Source organism: Tinamus guttatus, unplaced genomic scaffold (assembly GCF_059628265.1).
Source record: "Tinamus guttatus ecotype Peru unplaced genomic scaffold, ASM5962826v1 Tinamus_guttatus_pri_ptg000031l, whole genome shotgun sequence".
NCBI lineage: Eukaryota > Metazoa > Chordata > Aves > Tinamiformes > Tinamidae > Tinamus > Tinamus guttatus.
Genome location: NW_028288565.1, coordinates 1,028,834 through 1,040,237, shown reverse-complemented (window position 1 = coordinate 1,040,237; position 11,404 = coordinate 1,028,834). Strand labels below are relative to the sequence as shown.

General features: G+C 57.9%; 1 pseudogene; it reads left to right on the top strand.

Moving 5' to 3' along the window:
- Nucleotides 1-731: 731 nt before the first annotated feature.
- Nucleotides 732-4,274, top strand: LOC148596108 (maestro heat-like repeat-containing protein family member 7; annotated as a pseudogene).
- Nucleotides 4,275-11,404: the final 7,130 nt, after the last annotated feature.

The window sequence follows — 11,404 nt, the reverse complement described above, 5'->3', positions numbered from 1 at the left end:
GGGCCTGCTTGGGGCCCTCTGCACACCCAGACACACGGCCTGAGTGGCTGGCTGTCTCCCTCCACCTCTGCATGGCCCTGCCTCGTGCAGCACGTGCTCAACCTGCTCTGGGGACAGGACTAGGGGCCAGGGCCACGTTAGGGTTCCAGGCAGCAGAAACATCATCAGGGCCAAGTCAGGGGAACCAGGGTAGCTTCCAGGCTACGTGTGGCCCTCCAGGGGGATGTCCTCACTGCCCAGGAAGGCTTGTGGTGGCTTTGTGGCACCCAGGTGCCGAGCCCCAGGAGCTGCCATGGCTCTGCTCTGGCCAGGCACGCCAGGCAGCCCCTCCTGCTTCTGTCAAGGCACAGGGCACTGCTAGGAGCCTCACCCCGAGCTCCAGCAGCACAGGAGGGACATGTCAGCAGCAAGGGCTGTCTCTGGGCTTTTTCTGCAGGCAACGCGTGTGCTCCAGGAGATCCTCCACCAGCCCCACTGCCTGCATGTGGTAGGGGCGTTCTTCCCCCAGCTCCTGCTGGGGATGCTCTTCCAGAGCTCTTTCATGGCAGCGCTGGAGCAGAACGAGTCGAACGCGTTGTGGGGGAAATGCCTCAGGGAGGAGTCCACGTGCAGCAGTCCCGTGAGGTGCTCCATCACATTCACACCATCCCTGCCAGGCAGGGCTGCAGGCAGGGCCAGGGGTGTGAGTGTGAGCGGGTGTTTTCTCTGCACACAGGCTTACAGTGCAGACCATGAAAGCACTGCTGTGCCGTGCCGGCTACGAGAACGTGGTGCTGGCAATGGCAAGGAAGGGCAGCTGGGACATGCTCCTGCGCGCTGAGACCCATCACCAGGGAGTGGGTTTGCTGGCCAGGTGAGAGCCCCTGTCTCCCCTCTCTGCCGCAGCATTTTGCCCCTGCGCACAGGGTGACTCTCAGAGCCCACAGGGGTGCCCAGTTCTGCACGCAAAGGTGGCTTTGTTCTGTGCGTGGTGGCCCAAGGGATGTGATGGGAGGCAGTGAGGGTGCAGTCTCAGGAGAGCTTTGCCTGGGCTGCTCAGGCCTCACAGTGCCCTCTTCCCTCCGCCAGAGAGATGAGGAAGAGCCCAAGAGCGCTGCGCCTTCTGCTGTTTCAACAGCTGACAGTGCTGCTCTTGGGCGAGGAGCCCTGCACGGAGATCCCTGCCATGGCTTTCCTGGTGGAGGTGAGCCTCGTGTGGGCACTGCCCTTCTGGGGTGCTTCTAGCTCCAGTGCTGTCTGCTAGCCCCAGCTGTGGGATGGAGGGCAACGAGCGCAAGTGGGGCAGTGGGTGTTCTGCCATGAGTCCCCTCGGCCTTCACACCTCTGCAGCGGGCTCCTTCTTGTCCCCACGTGTATTTGATGTCTCTTTTGTGTCGCGTCTCTGTCGAGGGGTTCCTCCAAAGCATGAGGACAGGAGGCTGGTGCAGGGAGGGGAGGAGCAGGCCAAAGCTGTGCCCTGCGCTGTGCCCTGAGGCCCCAGGCAGGGAGGGAGGTCCCAGGGGCTCCCTGCAGTCACTGCTGCCTTTGGGGCAGCCTTCCTCTGAGCCCACTGCCCTTGCCCTGAGCTACTGCTGGGATCCAGCGGTGTCTGACACAGGCAGTGCTGCAGCCATTGCCACCTTCTCTGTGCTGTGCATTGCAGCTGCTGGCCTGCAGTGACCTTCAGGCAGATGAAGATGTCTTCCTGGGAATCTCTGTGGTGTCCCTGAAGAGTCACAGCAGGGTTATGCACAAGCTGGGACTCAGAAGCCTCCTCGTGCTGTGCAGCAGACAGGAGATGGTGAGCAGGGCATCACTGGGGGGAAGCTGTGTGAGCTGGGCGCTGGGTGCTAGGGAACAGGCTAGCTTGGACTTTGCTGCGCCTGGGGGCTGAGGGGGCTGCAGATCTCAGCCCAGCACCTCGCAAGCCATCTCCGAAAGGGTGTGAGACAGAGGGAAGCTGCTGTCTAATAAGGCACCAGGGTAGCCTTTTATTTCTGTTTTTTTTTTTTTTTAATTGAACTTGTACTTCCCACATACAGGTCAGAAAAATGCATGTCCTGATGCCTCTGGTCATGAGACACTTGCAGGACGAGGACAGGGACATGAGCAGCCAGGCCCTTCTGGTGCTCAGCCATGTGGTCCGGGTCCTGGAGAGACCAGCTCTCATGGACATGGCTCCAGAGCTAGCTGAGAAACTCCTGCCACTCTTTGAGGATGTAAGGCGGTGGGCAGAGCCGTGGGGGTGGCTGGTGTGTGGGAGGCTGCCAGGAGCCTTTCTGCCAAGGGCTCTTGGGATACTGTCCTGTGCTGCCCCTGCTGTCCTGGCTGCAGGGCTGCATTGCACCAGTGCAGCCTGTGAAGGAAGCCGCCACGTGCGGTGCCAGGGCTGAGCAGCTCTCTCTTCCTTGCCACCAGGAGCGCGAGCACACACGAAAGCTCTCCATGCAGCTCTTCAGCAAGCTCGTGGACACAGCAGCGGGCAGGGCAAAGGAGCAGATGAAGCAGCAAGTGCACATGAGCACGCTGCCACTGCTCTTCCACCTGCAGGATGAGAGCCCCAGTGTGGTCGAGGTACGGCTGAGCAATGGGACACGCTGGGGAGCCCAGTAGCCACGTTGGGAATAGCCGTGGGAGGTAGTCCTGGCTGAGTCCTGCCTGGGGCTGCAGCCCTTCAGCCTCCTGCTGGCCTTGGCTGCAGCTCTGCAGCTCTCGGGAGTCTCTGCTGTGCTGCCTGTTCAGGACAGGGTGGCTCAGGTGGTGCTTGCTGCATGTTTCTGCCCAGCGAGGGGGGCCAAGGACCCCAAAGCAGATTCAGTGCCCTGCTGCTGCCCCTTGCCATGAAGGGCCAGCAAATGCCCTGAGCCTTGTCAAGAGGAGGGCGGTGGGGGACACAGGCTCTTGTCCCATGGGCTGCGGTGGCATCTCCCCGTTTCTTCCATGTGCAGGCTGCTCAGGAAGCCCTCCTTGGTGCTGCCAAGCTCCTCAAGTGGAAGGAGCTGAGGCGCTTGGCTCAGAGCCAGCAGACTTGGCTGATCAGCAAGTGCCTGGTAAGGACAGTCCCCAGGCTGCAGCCCAGCCCGGAGCAGCTCTTTCCTCCTCCGTGCCCAGTGTGTGGGGCTGGCGGCTCCGGGTGCAGGAGCAACACTCGCGGGCTCTGCTGCAGGCTCCTCTGCCTGTGCTGAGCCCTGGGTGCTGCAGCTGCCCCTGGCCCAGCTGGGCCTTGCAGCAGGAGGGCCCTTCAGCGCGCGGGGCAGCAGCCATCCCTCTGCTGCCTCCAACGCTGGCTCGGCGCTGCCCAGCCTCTGCAGGGTCCTGAGTGTGGTGGCAGGGGGAGGCGGCTGCTCCTGGGGGAAGGACAGCGAGAGGATGTTGTGCGCTGAGCCTTGTGCTCTCCCCAGCTGGCCGGGAGGAGGGGCAGGAGGAGGGCGGACGAATACCTGCGCCAGAGCCTGTCCTACCTGGAGAGCAGCCAGGAGTCCCTGCGCGAGGCGGCTGTGCGGTTTCTGGGTGAGCCCCGAGCCCTGGGCTCCATCTCTGTTCTGGGACAGCTCGGCCTCAGCCCCGGCTGCTGCGCTGGCAGCAAAAGCAGCCCTGTGACTGCTGCAGCCCCGCGTGCCTGAGGCAGCGCCTGGGCGCCTGGAGGCTCCGTGCCACCCTCAGCCATCTCTGCCCACAGCGGTGGGGCTGGTGGGAGTCCCTCGCAGCAGGAGCCCTGCGGGTTACACTGGGGAAAGGGGACTGGGGTGAGCCCTGCCCGAGGGGAGGTGGGTGCCTGGCCAGGTGGGCAGGACTGGGGGGAACAGCTTTGAGGAGCAGGATTTATGGGGCACTGTGTGTGTGCCTAGGGCATGCTGGGCAGCACACCCTGGAGCAGAGCAAGGAGACAGTGGAGGTCATCTGTGAGAGTGAGTGAGGGCAAGCGGGGGGTCACACGGGGCTGGGGGGACAAAGAGAGACCCTGGCCAAGGAGCTCCCATCCCTGCATAGGTGAAGAGGGCTCTGCTGCCCGAGAGGAGCAGAGCAGGGGTGGTGTGGGGAGAGTAGAGAGAGATTTCAGGCACCTTGGGCACATTCCTGGGCAGCTGGATTAGCCAGCTAATCCATTAGAGCCCCTGGCTCCATCCTGGCTGTGGCAAGAGCTGGGTGGGACTGGTGGTGTTAGGAGGAGAGGCCTGGGGCCTGCGGGGATATGGGGGCTTCATCTGAGCTCGTGCTTCCCCCCTCAGCTCTGAAAGGCCTGCAGGAGGACAGCAGCCCATCCATCTGTTCCCTGGCCACCCAAACCATGCTGATCCTGAGAGCTGCAGGGAAGGGGGCTGCATCCACGGGCACCCAGGAGGGCCTGTGCAACCGCCTGAGGAGAGCGTGGGAGAGGCGGCACTGCCCTCTGCAAGGTGTCAGTCTTTGTTGCTGGTGCTCGGCCACGTCCTGATGCCAGGCTGCTCTGCACACAGGCCTCATTAAAGAAACGATCCTGTCTCTTCACTGTGTGTCGTGTCTTTTCTTTGGCAAACCCAGCAGTAGAAAACGCAGGTTGTGAAGGGATTGGGGTCCCCCTCTTAGAGGAGTTGGGCACGCGCTCTCTGCAGCAGGCTGCAGCCAATAACCTGACCCCTTGCTACCCCTCGCAGCAGTCAGCAAAGCCTCTCCCACTCCTCAGCTTTACCCTTACATAGAATCATAGAATCACAGAATGTTGAAGGTTGGAAGGGACCTCTAGAGGTCATCTAGTCCCTGCACATGCAGGGTCATCTAGAGCACGTGGCACAGGACTGCGTCCATGCGGGTTTTGAAGATCTCCAGAGAAGGAGACTCCACAATCTCTCTGGGCAGCCTGTTGCAGTGCTCTGCCACCCTCACTGTTAAGAATTTTTTCCTTAAGTTCCTGTGGAACTTCTGGTGCTTCAGTTTGTGACCATTACCTCTAGTTCTGTCGGTGGCCACCAGGGAAAAGAGGCCAGGACCATCTTCCTCACTCCCTCCCTTGAGGTGCTTATAGACACTGATTAGATCCCCTCTCAGCCTTCTCCTCTCCAGGCTGAACAGGCCCAGCTCCCCCAGCCTCTCCTTATAGGGCAGATGTTCCAGGCCACTGATCATCCTTGTAGCCCTGCACTGGACTCTGTCCAGCAGCTCCACATCCCTCTTGTACTGTGTGGCCCAGAACTGGACACAATACTCCAGATGTGGCCTCAGCAGGGCTGAGTAGAGGGGCAGGATCACCTCCCTCGACCTGCTGGAGATGCTCTTCTTAAGGCACCCCAGGATCCCATTGGCATTCTTGGCCACGAGGGCACACTGCTGCCTCATGGTCAAGTTGTCGTCCACCGTGATGCCCAGGTCCCTCTCTGCAGGGCTGCTCTCCAGAAGGTCAGTCCCCAGCCTGTACTGGTGTCTGGGGTTATTCCTCCCCAGGTGCAGGACCTTGCACTTGGCCTTGTTGAATTGCATGAGGTTTTTCACTGCCCAGTTGTCCAGTCTGTTCAGGTCCCTCTGGATGGAAGCGCAGCCCTCGGGGGTATCAGCTACTCCTCCCAGTTTGGTATCATCAGCAAACTTCCTGAGGGAGGGCTCCGTCCCTTCATCCAGGTCATTGATGAATAAATTGAACGAATATAAGTTATAAACTTATTTAGAATATAGGTGAAGATCAAAGTACATAGGAATATAAACTCTTAATTATATAGGTTAAGATCAATATACATAAAAGCATAGAATTCCAAACATCACTACATCTATTCCCTGCTGCACCAAATGTTTACAAATGATTCATGATTCACTCCAATGGCTCAATGGTTTTTGACTCCTGGACTTGGCTGGAATTCTCCTGTGGCTGTGACTGCTCTGTTGTCAATGAGACTTTACATCTTTTGCTGGTAACCAGCGAGCACCTGTGGGAAGGAGAACACACACATATCCCCTTCCCCATGTTATTAGTTCTATGGAACCTCTCTCTGGTGGTTCTCCAAATTCTTTATACCATCCATTTGGTGGAGGCACAACTGCAGGGACCATCTTGAATTGTCAGTCAGCTGCTGGTGTAAGTAACTGAAGATCAGAAGGATTCAAAAAATTAAGGACATATAATGCTTTGTCTAACTGTTCCTGTGGGATAACACTGTGCATAAGGTTTCCTCTTCTTTGTTTTTTTTTAACATAGCCTTGAGAGTCCCATGGACACGTTCAGTAATGGCTTGTCCAGTGGGGGAATGCAATATACCTGTAACGTGTTGTATACCCCAGTCTTGTAGGAAGACAGAAATTGTTTGTGAAACATAAGCAGGACCAGTATCAGTTTTAATTGCTTTTGGAATGCCCATAGTGGCAAAACATCTTAACCAGAGGCATTTCACATGGCGTGCCTTTTCTGCAGTATGTGCAGTGGCTATCAGAAACCCTGGGAAGGTATCCACACTAACATGCACATAACACAGTCGGCCAAATGTTGATATATGTGTGGCATCACTCTGCCACAATTCGTTAGCTCGTAAACCTCAAGGACTCACTCCTGTGTATGATGATACTGGTGTAATACATTGACAACCAGGGCATGCACGAACAATATCTGTGGCTTGTTCTCCGCACAGAGCAAATTGTTTACGTAAGGAAGAGGCATTTTGATGAAAGAAGTGGTGAGATAATCGGGCTTGTTCAAAACTAAGCGGCAGTACTGCTGCCATCATCAATTTGTCTGCCATAACATTTCCTTCAGTTATTGGTCCTGGTAGAGTAGTATGTGACCATTTATATTTTATAATGCATATACATATGCCAATGCATATGCCAGTACATAGATGACATCCTAATAGGGGGTGATTTTCCCAAAAAGGTTGGGAAAGTAGCCACAGCAGTATGGCAAATCCTACTTGAAGCTGACATTGAGGTACCACCTGAGGAATGCCAGGGACCAAGCAAAGAGATAAAATTCCTAGGGACTTGGTGGATAGCTGGCAGTGCAGGGATTCCTGCAGATACCTTAAGAAAAATTGAAGAGCTGCAAATGCCTCGCTCAAGGAAAGAATTACAAGGATTGATGGGAACTTTGGGATATTGGAGAAAGCACCTACCTGGATTTTCTATCACTGCTCGTCCATTATATTCACTCTTAAGAAAAGACAAACCTTGGAAGTGGAAATTAGAACACAAGGAGTCAGCCAAAACTCCGACTGGAGAATTAGAAACATTTCAGTCACTGGGACCAGAACAACCCCACGACCCTCTTACAGCTGAATGGCGTTTCACTGAACATGCTACTTACAGTAAGTAACAGTAAGTTACTGTAAGTTAGTAACAGTAAGTTATTCACTGTAACTTACAGTAGCTTATTTACAGGCTGGCCCTGATGGAACAAAAAGATATTTATTGTTTAGCTTGACTGCATTTAAAGAAAGGGAACTACAACATTCTGAATTGGAGAAAAAGGACTTTTATCCTTAGTCTGAGCAGTTAAACAGGTTGAGAAAATACATCAAGGACAACCCGTGCAAACTAGAGGATCGTTTCATTTACTAGAAGCAATCCTAAAGGGGACTGCTGCCCCAGAAGGAATGGCACAAAACCCCACTACCACAAAATGCTATGCCTACCTAACAGGAGTAGCAGAAAATATGCAGCTAACTGAAGGGCAAACTAAAGTTTCCAAATTGCAGATGCCTGTAAAAGCAGACCCATTAGCACTGGGACAGGCTCTTAAACCTTCACCAATTTTGAACATACCACCCCTCATCGATGGAACACCAACAGAAACATGTGGTTTAGAGATGCTTCACCAAAAAGGGTAAATGGTAAATAGCTATAAAAGGCTGTTGCATTAAATATTACCACTGGTGAAGAAGTAATAGAAGAAGGTGAAGGCAGTGCACAAGTAGGAGAGTTAAGAGCAGTAGTTTTAGCTACACAAAATGGAGCAAGTGTTGTCTATGTAGGCTCCTATGCTGTGTGGGCTGGTGCCACACAATGGCTTTGTGGATGGGAAGCTCTTAACCGGGAAGGAAATAGAAGCCCAGGTTGGAGCCCAGGCCTGCAAGAGCAGGGAGCCTGGAGCCAGCAGGCCAGGGCAGGGGCTGCAGGGGATGGGGGCAGAGCCCATCCTCTTTCCCATAGCACATTTTGTGGCCTGGCTCATGGGCAAACTAGCACAAGGCCTCAGTGTGCACAAAATGCGCTCAAAGCTGAAGCACAGCTGGGGCTGGGGCTTTGCAGAGCATAGAGTCATTTCCTTGCCCTGGGGTATCTCAAGAGAGCGCGCTTTGGGCCAAAGCTGCCCTCCTCCTCTCCTCTGTCTCCTTTCCCCACCTCCTTATTCCTGTGTTCCAGGCTGCTGGAAGGAGAGAACATCCTGCCCCTCATCAGGACAATGTGGCTCTTCGAGGATGTCAGGCTGCCCTCTTGGCCTGTCTCCATAATCAAGAGACATGCACAGAGGCCGAAGAACCACAGCAGCTTCGTTGTGGGAAGCTGAAGAGAGGGCTGAACGAGTTCAGCAAGAACGGGGCCAGCTCATTCCCGAGGGGCTAGGGATAGGGATAGGGAAAGGCTGGGAAAGGCTGTTGGCAGCCCCAGGACTTGAGTGTCACACAATTCCAGCAGAGCAAACGGGCCCTGCGCAGGAAAGCCCAGAGCCCCCACGGAGCAGGAGGACCTGCCTTGGTGACGTGGTCCCTGTCTGTGAGGCTGCAGAGGGACAGAGCAGCCTCTATGGTGGTCCCCAGCATGGGGCCGTTCCTGGCAGGAGGCAATTTCTGCAGCAGCTCCTGTGGGGAGACTGGACGTGCCCCCTTCCTGCCATCCCTGAGCGTGTCCCAGCCCTGATGGGCCCTCTGCTCACCCAGGGGCTGGGGCACTCAGATCTGCATCTCACAGCCCCGTGTCGCTGACACCCAAGAGCTGCCCTTTGCCTGTGGCCTGGGCACTGCGGGGACTTGTTTTCTCAGGCACCCTGAGAGCGTCAGGGCTGCCCCGCACTGGGGTTGTGGCACCTTTCCCTTTGGGCATCCCCTGAGCCATGTTCCAAGGGAAATCTGAGAGGGAGCTTTTTCCAGGTGCTCCCCTGGAGCCTAAGAAGACAGCTCTGCACAGACATAGCTGCAGCGGGGATGCTTTTGTGCCTGAGCTCCCTGGGAAAAAACACACAACACCCAAAGAATGGCACAGGAATATGTACTTGAACAGCAACATCAACAATGAAAACAACAATGTGTACAATAACCACAACATCAACAATTAAAAGAACAATAAAGATAATAACATCAAAAATAACAGCAATCCAAGCAACAGCAACACTAGTATCAACAATAACAACAGCACAAAGAGTAGGTTAGTGCTGTGAGTCCTGATGAACTGGCCCTTCCTTGCAGCCTCCAGCGTGAAGAGAGCCTTGGCTTGCAAGGGAAAGGAGGTGTTGGCCCTCGCAGGGCTCTGCAGGCCCCCAGCCGCCCGACTGGGCCGTGCACGAGCAGTTGGTAACTCGGGGGCTGCTCCAGCTGCCTCCCTCCAAGCTGGTGTTCCTGGGCAGGTCCTCGTGCCTCCTGCCTTCCCCCGGTCAGGGACTGCACGTGCCATGCAGCTCAGGAGAGCCTGGGAAACCTGACGGCCTCCACAGAGGCTTCCTGTGGCCCTGGGAAAAGAGAGGAAGGCAAGCGGTGAGAAACGCTGCGGGGCCTGTTGAGCAGGCTCATCTCAGGCTGCTTCGCTCTTGCTGGGCAAGCTGTGAGGGGCCCTGTAGGGCAAGGAGGTGGCACTGTGGAGCCCAGGCCCCCAGAGGAGGCTGAGAGCTGCTGAGGCTCAGAGCAAGGCGGCTGCAAGGGGGACACGTGCAGGGGCCACAGGAAGGCTGGCCGAGGGACCAGCAGTGCGTGAGGAAGGGCTGCCCTGCTGCAGCCCTGACAAGCCAGAGACAGCAGCGCTGCGGCTGCCTGAGAGGAGGTGCCGAGTGCCTGGAGCCCTTGGAGAGGCCGGCCAGAGCTTTGGGCCTTGTGGTCCCGCTGGCACGGAGGGAGGGCTGGCGCCTCTCCAGGGCAGCGGGGAAGCCCCCGCCGCAGGTGCTCGGGCCGAGGGACCCGGCTCCCCCAGCAGCCCCAAGGGGAGGGCGGTTCTGCGCGGGCTCTTTGCGGTGGACACAACTTACCCGCCGGCCTCCTGAAGCGCTCCCTGGGGCTGCAGGTGCGCGTCCACTGCCACCAGCGAGCCTGCCGAGGAAGAGAAGGGTCGGAAGGAGCTCGTGTGTCTTCCGTGGGGCAGGCAGCTTTGGGGGTGCAGCAGGCAGAGGCCCCTGGCCTGGATGGGAGGCCACGGAGCACCCACTGCTTCTCCTTGCTCTTTGTGGCCTGCCCAGGGCTCTTGTTCCCCATGGCCCCTGCTTGCTCTCAGCCCCACGAGGCAGCACTTCCTACCTGATCTTCCTTGGTGCCCTCTGTTTCCACTAGGAAAACGCACTGCGCGCCAGCCTGCCCAATGGCCGGGATCCTGCGGATGTGGCGGGGATGGGGGCTGTTGCGCAGCTCAGGGAGCCTTTCTGGTGGCTTGGGGGTGCATTTCTCTGCCTCCAGGACATTTTGCGGCTCTCTCTCCCGATGGAAGATGCGGGAGAAGGTGTCCACGCTGCAAGAGAGCAGAGAGAGCCCCGAGGTTGCGCACTGGGCAGCAGCGTCCTTGCTGAGAGCTGCCCCGGGCACCTGGCAGGGCCCCAGAGGCAGCCAGGCCCTGGGCGGCAGCAGCAGCCTGGGCTGGCATTGGCCTCCCGGCTGCCTGCTGAGCTTGCCCCAGCTGGGCGGGCAAGTGCTCCCCGACGCAGCGTGCGGCTGGCCCTGGAGCAGGGCTGTGCGAGAGCTGCCAGGGGCTTTTTGCCCTCCGCGGAGAGGGTCAGCGTGGGGCAGGCACACGCGGGCACGGGCAGCTCCCTTGGCAGGGCCCGGGACACTGCTCAAGGGTAGCTGGTGGCCAAGGGGTGGCCCAGGCAGCTCCTGGCTGCAGCTGCCCCTCCACAGAGGCTGAAGTGGCGGCTCAGCTAGGGGCGTCTGGGGCTCTGGGGGCCGGGAGGCTGCGCGAGGGCAGCGCCCTGTGCTGGGTGCGCAGCACGAGCAGCGCTCACCTGTCCTGGGGAGCCCCCAGCTTCCTCCTGCGCTGCCCGCCCTGCTCCAGGCTCTGGTAGTCAGGCGCACGCAGCAGGGGAGGTGCTGGGCGCCGCGCAAGCGTGCGCGGCCTGTTCCTGTCGGGCTCGGGGACCGCCTGGGATGCATCCCTGGCTCCGCTGCCCGCAGCACGGCCTGGCCTCCGCACGTGCGCCATGCTGCCGCCGTGGCCAGGAGGCGCAGACTGGCAGGCGCCGCGAGCCAGGGCGACAGCACAGCAGCCCCTCCGTTGTGACTGCAGCAGCTCCTCTGTGACTGGGAGCTCCTTGGCAATGGGGTGGGGTGGCGGCGGG